This window comes from Vigna unguiculata, chromosome 10, assembly GCF_004118075.2.
Source record: "Vigna unguiculata cultivar IT97K-499-35 chromosome 10, ASM411807v1, whole genome shotgun sequence".
Lineage (NCBI taxonomy): Eukaryota > Viridiplantae > Streptophyta > Magnoliopsida > Fabales > Fabaceae > Vigna > Vigna unguiculata.
Window position 1 is genome coordinate 10,015,198 of NC_040288.1, and position 16,336 is coordinate 10,031,533.

At 38.5% G+C, this 16,336-nt stretch overlaps 2 pseudogenes; one reads left to right on the forward strand and one right to left on the reverse strand.

Annotated features, from left to right (window-relative positions):
* Positions 1-350: 350 nt before the first annotated feature.
* Positions 351-870, reverse strand: LOC114165687 (annotated as a pseudogene).
* A 7,309-nt stretch (positions 871-8,179) lies between these two features.
* LOC114165210 lies at positions 8,180-15,379 on the forward strand (annotated as a pseudogene).
* The last annotated feature ends 957 nt before the right edge of the window (positions 15,380-16,336 follow it).

The following is a 16,336-nucleotide window of genomic DNA, read 5'->3' on the forward strand; positions in this document are numbered from 1 at the left end:
CCGCTGACTCGGTACTTCTTTGTGTCGTTTTCCTCCGTCTTTGTATGGAAGAGTATCTGTTGCACTGGTGAAGGGATTCTGAATTGAGTTCAAACCTGTTTAGACATTTTTTTCTATTAGAGAAGTTATTGTTGAGTTTTGTGTGTGCTTTGTTTTAGAAGAAGAAAATCACTTCTACATGAACATTCGTCAGTTTAACAATCATCTTTTTTACATTGGGATGACATAAGCTTATATATTCAATCGTCGATATACTAGTTGGAATACAAGTGCTCTACAGGTTTTGGAAAAACATTTTCCCAAGATATTCATCTTCTCAATGCTTTTGTTCAAACATTTGAAACTATGAATCAATCTCGCCTTGGTGCTAATGGGACAACTTCTGCAAGAGGTGTGGAGAGAGGTGTTGGGATAGGTGATGTTCTGCAGAGAGGACAAGTTGGATGCAGCCTCAACCATGGGTCTATGCAGTTGAGGTGAAACACATGTTCACAATCTGGCAAAACCCTTAGCACATCAGAACTTTTGTAATCTCCCAGACATATGGAACAACTTGTTGGTGTGGAATCAAATTTCTTAGCTTGGCTTCAGAGTACAGCATCTTGGGGTAGTTCATGATTATGGCTTCATCCAACCCAACATCAACTATTGTGTGGTGTGGCTCAAGGAATTGTGGGCCAGTATTAGAAGAAGTTCTTCTCCTTGAAGCAGTTGGAACATGTGACCTGGTGCAGAAGTAGGAGGTGAGTGTGATGGTTGTGATCAGCAGAAGAACCCCAATTGAAATTCCTATGCCCATGCCAAACCCTCTTATGTTGCTGGATCCAAGGTACCCAGATGAATCACTTGTGTTGTTCATCTTCTTGATGCAGAAAGTGTTTGATAGAAGATGGTTTTGGTTGGATTCAAGTGTTTATGTTAGCCATGGTGATGGATGAGATCAACTTGCAATGAGAGGTTAATGATTTGGCTGCTGCAAGATTTCATGATACAAATTCAACGGAAAATGAATGTGTGTGAGAGACAGAGAAAGAGAAGGGAAGAAGGGTAAGAAAATTAAGGGTTGCGTTTGAATGAAGGAAAGACATGTATTTAGGGTTGAGTAAAGAAAACCAATAATGAGGCATTGCATGTGAATACATTCCACTTTCTCAACGTTAGATTATGTTTACATGTTCACTAGTTTGTGCAGGTCAACGATATCCTTGATGTCAATATTTCCATGTATCTACGATTCATTTGTGTTCACAAACAAACATCATTATATACAAGTACTCATGTTTCTCTCCAGATGTTGGGATTTTTCCAACATTTCAAGTTTGCTATTCATTTTCAATCCTTGCAATTTTCGCTGGTATGTTTTCCAACTTTTGTTTCTAACATACTTTAATCTCTGTGTTAGGTGTGATCCCTCCACCTTTTCTACCTTATTATGTTATTATCTGTTATGGCTTCTACTTTTCTTATTGTAGGACTTAATTGTGATGGCAAGCATGCAGTTGGCTATAAAGGGTGTTGTAAATGCAATTTTGCATGGATCCAATGACTTCACCAAGACAAATGTTAAGGTCAAGTTTGCATTATGTAGAACGTTTGGAGGTTACTTTGGTTAATCTTCCAAATTAAACATTTAGAATTTCTTGCTTAGACATTTGTGATAGTTATGGTTACTGTGTCTTGTAGGTATACTTCAATGATTAATTTCCATAAAGTGGACAAAACTTGCACTTGTTGAAGTACTTGTTCACTATTTGGATGCTATGGGCCCCTTTCTAAAATATTTCCTTGATGCAATTGGCAGTGTTATTAGTAAATTATTTGAACTTCTAACATCTCTGCTAACTATAATCAAGGTCCTGCAACAATCTGTTTTTTATTATTAATTTCAACCATTGAGAAATTGTGTGGCAAGTTTGGATGTTTTGTAAACAACACTATTTTACACTGTTATTAAACTATCTTATGGGCATCATACTAACTCAATATCTATTTGTTATGTGATTTGTATGGTGCATCTTGGAGGGCCATTTTGGAAAGTGAAGGTTGGAAAAAGGATTCTAGAACAAGAAATTTCACTACAGCCAACACTGGTATTATTCCACCTTATACCTCTAATCACACCCTTATTAACATGGTTCATGCTCAATGACTCTCTACTAAAGACATGGTTACCTTATGTGGTATTTTTTCTTGCTCTAGTATGTTAGATTCTCCACATGCTTTAAACGTCAAAGTCTTTTTTCATATAATTTAAAAGATGTCATGTAAATAATGATGTAATTAAGCATTAAGAAAGAGACATGTAACCTACTGAGAATCATTCGTGATCTTTCAATGACCCAAAACTTTATACTAATCATATTTAAAATATATTTTTGCATGTATTTTAATATAGAAAAAAAAAACACTGTAGCTGCTACAATATTATATTAGATAGTAGGATTGTATATACTTTTAAACTCGTATCTATAGGGTTTATTGTTAACAAGTTTAAAGTTTAATAAGCTTTACCTAAGGAGATGTTATAATATATTAAAATTCCAAACAATATTGTGTTTATATCTTAATAGTAATCTGCAATATGTTGGATTATCTTTTAGGATTAATTTCGATATTTTCTAATATTTCATGATTTACTTCTTTTATTAGTATAAATAAAGGTTATATGCTAATGTTATTTAGTTTCTTTAGAGTGTGGATCATGTGGAACAAGACAAATTGTTATTGTTATTAATCATACATTTTCTTGACTTATATTTTAAATTTTAACTTTTTATTTTAATCAATACTACATAGAAGGTCTTTCGGTCTTAAAAAAATGTTGTCTTGAAGTTAATTTCAACAAAATTTTCTTTTTAGGATCGCAGAAGGCATCCTGTTTATTATGGTGAATAAAACTTGTTTTGTTATATTTATGTATTTGAATTCAACCTTTGCAGATCGTCAGGTGGCAGCTTTTTTGATGGAAAGCAAGAAGATAATATTATTAGTTTGCTTAGTTTTCGTGAATAGTACTTTTACTTTGATACAAACTTGGATATTATTATTGTCCTTGTAATTTTTAAATATTCTTATACTATCTCTTAATAAATTTCATTTTTATCATTGTCACAGCTTTAGTATATTTTACTGTGAATACACTTGGAATTATAGATGTATAAACAAATGCTCTACCACTAAGCTAAACAGTATGAATTGTTAATAAATGCACTAGTTTCTATATATAGTCTATAATATATTTTTTTTATATATATATATTTAAATTACCTACGAAAAAATTCGTATGTAAGTTATCTACCAAAACTTTCGTAGGTAATTTATCTACGAAGATTTTCGTAGGTAACTTATTTACGAAGATTTTCGTAGATAACTTACATACAAAAATTTTCATAGGTAACTAAAGTTCTTTCTTACGATACCTTCGTAGATAATTTTTGTAGATAAAGTTACCTACGAATGCACATTTTGTAGATAAAGTTACCTACCAGCTGAATACCTACGAAATCCGTTTCGTAGATAATTCATAGATAACATCAAGTTATCTACGAAAATTGTCCATTATCTACGAATTCTGAGCGTAGATAATAAGCATATTTCTTGTAGTGTATCTTTAGCCAATGGTTTGCTAAAATAATCAGCCAATTGGTTTTCAGTTTTAACAAATTAAATTTCACAATCTCCCTTTTGAACATGATCACGAATGAAATGATGCCTAATCTCTATATGCTTGGTTTTAGAATGTTGTATTGGATTCTTGGTTAAGTTGATGGCACTAGTATTATCACAATACAAAGGTACCTTACTTAGCTTTTCACCATAGTCCAAAACTTGATGCTTCAACCATATGATTTGTGCACAACCATGTCCAGTAGCAGTAGAGATTGTCACACATGCTTGCTTTTTGCTATTCCATGAGATTAGACTTGAGCCAAGTAAATGGCAAGTGCCACTTGTGCTTTTCCTATCCAATTTGCACCCTCTATAATCCAAATCTGAAAAGCCACTAAGAGTTATGTTAGAATCACATGGATACCATAAACCAACATTGGTTGTTCCCTTAAGGTACTTTATAATCCTTTTTGCAGCTTTAAAGTGTGATTCCTTTGGATTTGTTTGGAACCTAACACATAAGCATACTCCAAACTGGATATCTGGCCTACTTGTTGTAAGATAGAGCAAAGAACCAATCAACCATCTATATTTGGTTGAATCCACTGGTTGGCTAGCCCCTCTGCATCCATAAGGTAGTTTGAAGCAATTGGAGTGGCAACTTCCTTGCAATCCTCCATTTTGAACTTTTTCAACAGGTCAAAATAATATTTTGATTGATTTAAAAATGTTCTATGCTTGAGTTGCTTGACTTGCAGCCCTAGAAAGTAGGTAAGCTCACCCATCATGGACATCTCAAATTCTCCCTACATAGCTGCAACAAACTCTTCACACAATGTGTTGTTATTTGAACCAAAGATGATATCATCAACATACACTTGAACAAGTATAACATCACTTTCATGTTTTCTACTGAAGAGTGTTTTATCCACTGCACCTCTAGCATAACATTTTGATAAGAGAAAATTGCTTAGCCTTTCATACCACTATCGCGGTGGTTGTTTCAAACCATATAAGGCCTTTTTCAATTTGAAAACATGGTTAGGATAGAGATGATCCTTAAATTCAGGAGGTTATGATACATACACTTCTTCATTTAGGAAACCATTCAAGAATTAACTTTTCACATCCATTTGATGTAATTTAAAGTTACACAAGCAAGCATATGCTAAGAGTAATCTCAGAGCTTCTAGCTTAGCTACAGGTGCATAAGTTTCATCAAAGTCAATGTCTTCTTCTTGATTATAACCTTTAGCAACTAGTCTAGCTTTGTTCCTTACAATATTGCCATCTTCATCCATTTTGTTTCTAAAACCCATTTAGTTTCAATTATATTCATATCATTAGTTTTACGCACTCGAAATCACACATCATTTCTTGCGAATTGATTGAGTTTATCTTGCATAGCAACAATTCAATTACTATCATTTAAAGCATCATTCACATTTTAGATTCAATTTGAGATACAAAAGCAACATGTTCACAAAATACAATTCTACATCTAGTAGATACTCCCTGTTTGATATCACCTATGATGTTGTCCTTTGATAAACCTCTAGTTTGAATTCAATCCTTAGGCAAGTTGTTGTTTGCAACTTTTTCAATCGGCTATTTTTCCTTTTCAACCGATTCATTTCCTACAGTAGAGAGCTTTTCTACAACAAAAATCTTCTCATGCAGTAGATCTTCTTCATCTGCATTCTTTGGCACTTGATCTTGCAACTTTAGGTTAGTTTCATCAATACAACATGCATAGACTCTTCAATAGTCATCAATATCTTATTATAGACTCTATATGCATGACTTTGTATAGCATAGCCTAGAAAAACACCTTCATTCGCTTTTGCATCAAATTTGCCAAGACTTTCTTTGACATTATTTAAGATGAAACAATTACATCCAAATACTTTTAGGTGACTTAAAACAAGCCTCCTCCCTTTGAAAATATCATAGGGTGTTTCTTCAAAATTGGCCCAATCAACACTTTATTTAAAATATAGCAACCAGAGTTGACTGCATCAGCAAAAAAATACTTAGGTAGTGAGTTTTCTTTTAACGTAGTTCTAGTTCGTTCCTCAAGTGACCTGTTTTTCCTTTCAACAACAACATTTTGTTGTGGGGTTCTTGGTGCCAAAAATTATGCTTAATGTCATGTTTTTCACAAAAGTGTTCAAACCTTTCATTTTGAAATTCCCCACCATGGTCACTTTGAATAGACACTATCTTGGAATTCTGTACATTCTTTCGTGGCATCATCACACATGCATTTTGATTATTTATTCATGCATAACATGTATTTTGTCATGCCATGCCATAACATTTCTTGTGATTCTAGGTCAGAAATTTTAAGGCTGTGATTGAGTTTGTGAAAAAAAAAGGAAACAAAAGAAATTAACATGGGATTTCAAGTCGGAGGGAATTTAGGGTCGGATGCCTTGAAGAAGAAGTTACCTATCAAGGTTATAGATAGCAATCTGAATGGTCTAAGGGAAATAGTGCAACAAATGAAGACTATACAGAAGAATGCTTTCAAGAAGCGGTATGGGAACTTATTGAGGTTGTTGAATGTGGAAGTCCAAGTGTCGGCAATCACCGCTTTGGCCCAATATTATGATCCGCCGCTCAGATGTTTCACCTTCCAGGATTTTCAGTTGGCACCAGTAATAGAAGAGTTCGAGCAAATTTTGGGTTTGTCGGTGGAAGATAAAGTCCCTTACAGATATTCCGGGCAACGCACATCTATCTCTACGTTGGCAGGAATCCTGAAGGTACACCCAATTGAGCTAGAGAGTAAAATGGCCTCCAAGGGCAACTCGAAGGGGATCCCCCCAGGGTATTTAGAAGGGCACTTGCGTCGTTTGGCTGAGAAAGAGATAGGGGAGACATTCATGGATGTGTTGGCTCTCACACTATATGGAGTCGTGCTCTTCCCTAACATGGAGAATTTTGTTGATCAAGTGGTCATCGATGTGTTTGTCACTTACAAGATTCATTCAGAAAGCCTAGTCACTGCGGTTCTAGCTGATGTGTACGGGGGTTTGAATTTGTGCTACGCACTCAAGAGGAAGAAGATGTTATGTTATGTACCTATATTGTATGTATGCTTTATATCCCGAGTCCGCTTGGTTACGGTAAATGTTGAATGTCAAATTGGGGAATTGCCACATGGCGGCGTTGAAATTCGAGGGGCGAAAGAATGGGCCCAATTCTGTGCAGGTTTGAATGGGGGGAAGATTAGATGGTGTGTCCCTGGGCTGCCCAAGTCGCATGTCATTTCTTGTGGGGATTTCCCTAACGTCCCTCTGATAGGCACCAGAAGTTGTGTGAATTATAACCCTGTTCTGGCTCAACGACAATTTGGGTGTCCAATTAAGAGCTCTCCAACTCCAGAATCTCTGGTTGCCATATGGACTTATTATGAAGAAGGAATTTCTCAAGATCTAATTCGACGAGTTAGGAGTGCCTGGGTGAGGTTCTGCACACAGAAAAAGACCCAAGGCCATGGGTAATAGACAGAAAGATATCTTACCGACGATGGATTCTGGAAAGGGTTAATGTGATCAAGTTACCCTTCAAATCGGATTCTCCTGCTCCGGAGCGATTGAAACCTGCTGAGTCTGTGGAGGTGAAAGGGCTAAAAGAAGAGATGGAAAAGATGAAACTAAAAAATGCCAAATTAATTAACGAGCTTCAAAGTCTCCGACATGAGTATATGGATCTGAGGCGTGATAATGAGGAAATGGCAAAGGTGTATGAAGGGATTCTTAGGCAACAAAGAGAAGAACGAGATCATGCTTTCAGAGTGAAACAGGATTTGGCCGCAACAAGCACCGCATTAACATTAAGGGACCGAGAGAGAGATGCAGCAGCAACATCTAAGCGCCAAAGGGATCAGTTGTCTGAGGAATTTAAGAGAGAGAAAACCGAAGCATTGAGATGGTTGCACAATGCCCAAATGAGAATCAGTGAGGTTGAACAACAAATGAGAGAGGTGGTGTCGACCTGTGAGGTGAAGATGGACGAGGAACGTTGGCATAGAGCTGAATTGGAAAAGGAACATCGAAAGGTGATAAGTCAGATGAATGAGTACACAACTGAGCAGGAAATGACTATAAAACATTGGAAGAGATGTTTCTCACAGCTGGATGCCTTGGCGAATGGAGCAATTGAAGAAATCCCACGATTATTTGCTAAAGTAGAGACTGCACTACTAATCTTCAATCTGCCAAGGGAGATTGAAGCCTTCTTTAATCATTGCAAGAAGTTGATGAGGGAGATGAAGAGCATGATAGTCAGGGTTAGGGAATAGGTTTTCTTTCTTTTCTCGTTTAATGAATGTAGAAGACTTGTTAATGGTTGGGTTGTATCAGTTTCATGTTAATTTCTACGATATATTTATCTTAAGGTTCTCACAGCTTTAAAATTTCCAACTAGAATAAATGTTTTGCATTCATTTTCTTTCTTTTCATTTTTCATAATTCATTCCATTTAACGAAATAATAGAGCAAAATCAAATACGACAGCAAAATTTCCACGACACCCTTATCGCACACGAGCTAATCACAGAAGCATGGAAGATTGGGAAGAGGCCCATGAAGCAGTGAAGGCTAACATTAACGAGCTGAAGGATCAAGTGGGCCAGATCCTGGAGGCTTTGAAGTTACTGAAGGCTTCAGGAGAGGCCTCATCCGCCAGGGTCGAGGAGAATGCTCATTCTTATGGTATGCCTCTGGGCGCGTCAGTTTCGTTCCCAATGTACGGTCTGCCTCTGGGATACACTCCTCCAGTTGGAGAATATTCAGATGCAGAACAAACTTATTTTTCTTTTCCTGCAGCTAACAACACACTATCGAACGGTACTCAAGGGCCGATGTTAGCTTCGACACCCACAAGAGCGGAGATGAATGAGACAATCACATTCACAGGACCGAGGATGACTGTGGCGCCCCAGCCTTCGAAAACATTCATTGATGCAGATGCTACAACTAAAGATGTACCACATGCTACAGTCCAAGCAATATCCATTGTTGTTGATGGGGCTAAAAGTAAACTTGAAATTCTTGAGGAAAGGATTTGTGCCATTGAGGGTGGTGGAAGCTATGGGTTCAGTGATGTGGCGAGATTAAGCCTGGTTCCTGGTGTGATGATACCACACAAGTTTAAGGTCCTAGAATTTAAAAAGTATCACGACACCACATGCCCTAAAAGCCATCTGACAATGTACGGTAGAAAGATGGCTGCTTATGCCTATGATGAAAAATTGCTTATACATTGTTTCCAAGATAGTCTGGCTGGGGTAGCATTGAATTAGTATACACACTTGGAGCCATCTCGAATTCATTCCTGGATGGATTTGGCCGATGCCTTTGTGAAACAGTATAAATACAACACAGATAGTGTGTCAGATAGATTACAATTGCAAAACATGGCCAAGAAGGATACTGAGTCCTTCAAGGAATATGCACAACGGTGGAGAGAGTTGGCTGCACAGGTTGAGCCACCTCTACTTGATAAGGAGATGGTGGCGACGTTTGTAAACACGTTGCAACCATCATTTTATGAGCATGTGTTGGGGAATGTGTCTTCCAATTTTGCTGATATCATTATCATAGGGGAAAGAATAGAAATCAGGTTAAAAAGTGGAAAGACTGCATATGGCCCATTCGCGGCTGCAACCCCTAAGAAACCCAATTTTATTCCAGGAAAGAAGAAAGAAGCGGAAGTACAGGCGACCTCAGTGATGCCTGTGTGGGAAAGTCGGGCTCCTACACATAATTATCGACCACACTTGAACCAACCTCCTTATGTGGCCAATGCAGTGTTTATTCATCAAACACGACCTCAACAGCAAGGGTTTTATCAACCGTCGAATCTTTATCAACCACAACATGCTCCAAATAATGCTTGGAAAACCGAACCTAACTCGAATTTCAACAGAAACGTGGGACAAAATGCTAATCTGAGGAGGAATCAAGAGAGGAACTTCGTTCATTTCACTCCTATTCCTATGTCATATACGGAATTGTTGCCTCATCTCCTCCAAAAGCGTTTGGTGGCCATTTGCCCGATGAAGCCTGTGCAACCTCCATTCCCCAAGAATTATGATCAAAATGCCAAATGTGATTATCACGGAGGGGGAGTTGGTCACTCTACTGAGAATTGTGTGTCCCTTAAACACAAGGTGGAAGCTTTAATCAACTCAGGATGGACAAAGTTCGACGAAGACAAACCCAGTGTTGAGGCTAATCCGCTTCCTAGTCTTGGGAACCCTTCGACAAATGCCATTGAGGTTAAGAAACATCGCCTGGTGAGGGATGTGAGTGAAATTTGAAGCTCCAAACAGTTTGCTTTTGAGACACTATTGAAATTGGGTTTGTTAAAAGGGGAATATAACATGAGTGAAAAGTGTGGATTCCATCCGAGTGCTAAACATTCTATCGATGAATGCACCGAGTTCAAGGATGTTCTACAAAATCTTATAGACAGAAACTTTGTGCAAGTATGTCATGGGGACATGGAAGAAGAAGTATTTGCACAAGATGGTGCGGAACCCGGTGTGACTTTGCCACAGCCATTGGTGATTCATTTCACTAGATCCACCGCTACCCCGACAATTCAAGAAAGACAATCTATTATTATCCAAGCACCCTCCCCATTTCCCTACAAAAGTGAGAAAGCTGTCCCATGGAAATATGGTGCATATGTGTTGGGTGAGGAACAGCGGGTAGGTGGTCAACCTATCAGTAGTGAGTTAGTGGTGAAAAATATATCAGGCATCGGTAGAATTTCGAGGAGTGGTCGAATCTTTACGCCTCCAAACTTGGTGAAAGATGGAGTTGGCAATAGTGAATCAGTGAATACCAAAAAGGCTAAGGAACTCTTGAAAGGGAAGACCATCCAAACCGACGAGGGTCTAAGAAAAGACGATAGGAAAGAAGTATCTGGTGAGGAGGCTTGCGAGTTCTTGAAGTTCATACAACAAAGCGAGTATAAAGTGGTCGAACAGTTGAATCGCCTGCCTGCTCGAATCTCACTTTTAGAACTACTCATGCATTCAACCTCTCATAGAAAGTTGTTAATGAAGATACTCAATGGTGCGCATGTGGAGAAAAATATTTCTCTGGACAGTTTTGAGGGAATTGTTAACAATATCACTCCTAACAATTACCTCACTTTTACCGATGAGGAGATACCTACTGAAGGGAGGGGACACAATAAGGCCCTCCATGTCTCTGTAAAATGCTTGGATCATGTCATAGCACGTGTATTAATCGACAATGGATCTTCCTTGAATGTAATGCCGAAAACAACATTGGGAAAGCTATTGTGTGAAGGTATTCACATGAAACCAAACGCAATGATAGTGAGAGCTTTTGATGGGAATAAAAGAGAAGTAATGGGAGAGGTAGAATTACCAATCCAAATAGGGCCATGTGTCTTTCAAATAACTTTCCAAGTGATGGACATCCTTCCAGCATACAGCTGCTTGTTGGGTCGTCCTTGGATTCACTCAGCGGGCGTGGTACCTTCAACCTTGCACCAAAAGTTAAAATATGTTATGGGTGACAAATTAGTGATTGTTTCAGGGGAGGAAGATATTTTAGTGAGTGGGCCTTCATCTTCTCGCTATATTGAAGCAGCAAAGGAAGCCCTCGAGACAGCCTTCCAATCTTTGGAAATTGTGGGTAATGCCTATGTGGAGCCCTTTCCAATGAACCCACACTTGTCGCGTACTTCCCTTATGACGGCCAAGGTCATGTTGAAATAGGGATATGATTACGAAAAGGGCCTAGGCAAGTACGAGCAAGGATTGACATATCCTTTAGAAGTCACCGAGAAAAAGAATAAATACGACCTTGGATACAAGCCTACTAGAGAGGATAAGAGGAGGTTGGCGGAAGGAAGGAGAGAGCGCGGTGTGGCTCGAATCCAAGGAAAAGAACTGGAGTTAGGAAAGATTCACATCTGCGACATCAACGATAGCTTCCGCAACGCAGGATAGATCAACACTAGTCAGATAGCAGCTGTCAGAGATGAAGATAAACCTGAAAGCTCGATTTTTGTGCAGCCTTGTGCTCCAAATGCACTACTCAACAATTGGGAGACTTTGGATCTACCCGTAATGTTTAATTTGATTAAAATGTAATATTTTTAATTTATCCTATTGCTTTACCCGGAGCTTTAGGATTCATGACTTAACGGGATGACACATTTTCCTTTATGCTCAACGTGATAATCAATTTGTGTTTGCTACCTTTGTTATCTTAGTTTGCATTTTTCACTATTGTTTGTTTATTTATCTTTTTTTATAAACTCAAATAATGCAGATATGATAATGAATGTTTTGAAAATAACAATGTCAATATCCCTAATTTCGAGCACCCTGTCAATAATATGGAAGATGATTATGAAGGTGATTCGGAACCCTCCCTTGAACTAATGAGATTAGTGGAACAAGAATCTAGGGAAATAAAACCCCATCAAGAAGATGTTGAAGTGCTTGACCTAAGTGAGGGGGATGAAAAGAAAGAAGTGAAAATTGGCACGAGTATGAAGAAAGAAGTGAAAGAAGAATTGTGTGCGCTGCTAAAGGAGTTTAGGGATGTGTTTGCTTGGTCATACAATGATATGCCTGGTTTAGATACTGATATAGTACAACATAAGCTTTCACTCAAACCGGAATGTCCTCCAGTCAGACAAAAGCTAAGAAGGTAAAACCAGAAATGTCATTAAAGATTAAAGAAGAAGTGCAAAAGCAATTTGATGCTGAATTTTTAGCTGTGGCAAAATACCCTCAATGGGTGACAAATATTGTACCAGTGCCCAAGAAGGATGGGAAGGTTCGGATGTGCGTTGACTATCGAGATTTGAACCGTGCGAGTCCAAAAGACAACTTCCCATTACTGCACATTGATACATTAGTGGATAATACAACCAAGTTCTCACTATTTTCGTTTATGGATGACTTCTCGGGTTATAATCAGATTAAGATGGCACCTGAAGATATGGAAAAGACCACGTTTATCACATTTTGGGGAACATTTTGCTACAAGGTGATGTCTTTCAGGCTTAAGAATGCTGGGGCAACCTATCAAAGGGCTATGGTGGCGCTTTTTCATGATATGATGCACAAAGAAATCGAGGTTTATGTCAATGACATGATCACCAAGTTTGAGTCAGAGGAAGAACACATCCTCAACCTAAGGAAATTATTTGAGAGATTGAGGAAATTTAAACTTAAACTAAACCCAGCTAAATGCACATTCGGTGTGAAATCTGGAAAGTTGTTGGGTTTTGTTATCAGTCAAAAGGGGATAGAAGTCGATCCCAACAAGACGCGTGCGATAATCGAAATGCCTGCTCCCAATACAAAAAAGGAGGTACGGGGTTTCTTGGGCAGACTGAACTACATTGCTAGGTTCATCTCCCAGTTGACCGCCACTTGTGAACCAATATTCAGGCTATTGCGTAAAAATTAGGTTGTTGAGTGGAATAAAGACTGTCAGGCTTCTTTTGACAAAATTAAACAATATCTACAAGATCCTTCTGTGTTACGCCCACCCGAACCGGGAAAGCCACTCATTATGTATTTGATGGTACTCGATGAGTCAATGGGTTGTGTGTTGGGTCAACATGACGAAACTGGAAAAAGAGAGCATGTCATATACTACCTGAGCAAGAAGTTCACACAATGTGAACAACGATACTCGTTTTTAGAGCGAACTTGTTGCGCATTGGCATGGGCTGTCCATCGTCTAAGACAATACATGTTGAGTCATTCTACCTGGTTGATATCCAAGATTGACCCTATCAAGTATATTTTTGAAAAGCCCGCTCTCACTGGAAGGATAGCCCAGTGGCAAATGCTATTGTCAGAATACGACATTGTGTATGTCAGTCAGAAGTCCATGAAGGGTAGTGCCTTGGCTGAATATCTGGCCCAACAACCCGTTAACGATTACCAGTCGATGCAACCTGAATTTCCCGATGAGGACATCATGGCCTTGTTCGAAGATGACCAAGAAGATGAGAACATAAAGAAATGGACGCTATTATTTGACGGGGCTTCTAACATCATGGGACATGGTATAGGGGCAGTACTAATATCTCCAGAAAACCAATACCTTCCGATGACAACAAGGTTGTGTTTTAATTGCACAAACAATATTGCTAAATATGAAGCATGTGCTATGGGCATCCAAGCCGCAATTGAGTCAAAGTCAAAATTTATGAATGTATATGGAGATTCAGCGTTGGTTATCCATCAACTAAGGGGAGAATGGGAAACCAGGGATCAGAAGTTGATTCCCTACAAAACTTATATCATGGAATTGGTGGAGTATTTTGATTTCATTGAATTCCACCATATTCCGCGAGAGGATAACCAATTGGCAGATGCCTTAGCTACTTTATCATCGATGTTCAAGATTAATCAGGATGAGGTAATGTCGATGATCCAAATGAAGAGCCACGAAGAGCCAACATATTGCCATTTTATCGAAGAAGAGTTAGACAGTAAGCCGTGATATTTTGATATTAAACGCTATATAAAAACCAGAGAATACCCTGAAGAAGCATCTGAGAATGATAAAAGGACACTGAGAAGGTTGGCTGCAAATTTTATCCTGAGTGGGGATGTGTTGTACAAGAGAAATCATGATATGGTTCTCCTTCGATGCGTGGATGCAAAAGAGGCTGAGTCAATATTGAAGGAAGTTCATGAAGGAACTTTTGGCACACACATGAATGGACACTCGATGGCTAGAAAGATCTTGAGGGCTGGTTACTTTTGGTTGACTATGGAGAATGATTGTTGCACACACATGTGAAAGTGCGAGAAATGTCAGAAGTATGCAGATAATATCAATACGGCACCCACTACTTTAAACTTAATGTCTGCCCCATGGTCGTTTTTAATGTGGAGGATAGATGTCATCGGAGCTATAGAGCCAAAAGCCTCAAACGGACATCGCTTCATTCTAGTTGCAATTGATTATTTCACTAAATGGGTGGAAGTTGCTTCCTACGCTAGTGTGACTAGGAAAGTTGTGACTAAATTCATAAAAAGAGAGTTAATTTGTAGGTACGGATTGCCTAGCAAGATAATCACTGATAATGCCACCAATCTGAACAATCAAATGATGGCTGAATTGTGTGAAGGATTTAAAATTCAACATCATAATTCTTCTCCTTATCGTCCAAAGATGAATGGGGCAGTCGAGGCTGCTAATAAGAATATCAAGAAAATTATACAGAAAATGGTGGTGACGTATAAAGACTACCATGAGATGCTTCCCTTTGCTTTGCATGGGTATCGCACCTCGGTACGTACATCAACTGGGTAACACCTTTTTCTATGGTGTACGGAATGGAGGCAGTACTACCCTTCGAAGTAGAAATCCCATCCCTACGAGTGTTAATGGAGACCCAATTGGAAGATGCAGAATGGGTTCAGGCCCGATTTGTCTAGCTTAATCTCATTGAGGAAAAAAGGCTAGCAGTAGTGTGTCACGGACAATTATACCAAAGAAGGATGAAAAAAGCATTTGACAAGAGGGTGCGCCCTAGAGAGTTCCATGAAGGCGAGCTAGTCTTGAAAAAGATCTTACCTATACAAAAGGATCATAGGGGCAAGTGGACTCCAAATTATGAAGGCCCGTATGTGGTGAAGAAAGCATTTTCTGGTGGGGCACTAATTCTCACAAGGATGGATGGAGAGGAGTTACCGTTACCGGTCAATTCTGATGCGGTCAAAAAATTTTATACATGATGATTCCTTGATAGGAAGTGCTACTAGGGGATATTGACATTGTCTCCAAATTTTGTTGTATTCTGCATTGTTTTCCATTCAATAAACACCATTTGGTTCTCTCTATAAATTTAAAGCAATGAATGTCAAGCTAAGTTCGTAAACAGAATAATAAACAAAAAAGAAGGGAATAAAAGTATGTGCATACCATCGAGGCATCACGGGTACATTCACTAAGAGCAGACTCATTTTGGAGGGTGTCGTTGAAAAAAATTAATAAATAAAAAGGCAAAACAATAAAGCTTCCTATAAATTTTATCCATGCATCCATGCATTTATGCATCCTCACCGCATTACATCGTTTGCCTAAAGATTGAATCTTGTCGATGCTAAGCATTCAAGCAGTGTTTACTGACACATCAAAATCAAACTTCGGGTTCTCCTTTCATATATAGACCCTCTCCAATGGAATGGTCATTGATTTTCTTATGTTTACATCAAGGCCCTCTCTGATGGAATGGTCATTAATTTTCATATGCTTACATCAAGGCCCTCTCCAATGGAATGGTCATTGATTTTCTTTCTTTACATAAAGGCTCTCTCCGATGGAATGGTCATTGATTTTCTTATGTTTACATCAAGGCCCTCTTCGATGGAATGGTCATTGATTTTCTTTCTTTACATCAAGGCCCTCTCTAATGAAATGGTCATTGATTTTCATATGCTTACATCAAGGCCCTCTCCAATGGAATGGTCATTGATTTTGTTATGTTTACATCAAGGCCCTCTCCGATGGAATGGTCATTTATTTCCTTCTTCACGTCAAGGCCTTCTCCAATGGAATGGTCATTGATTTCTTTGTCACAACAGGACCCTCTCCTTCAGAATGGTCGAGTCTATTTTCTTCTTTGGATCACGACCCTTTTCTTTGAATTGGTCATTGTATATGCTTGATTTATTTTTTTTTTCCTCTTTTCC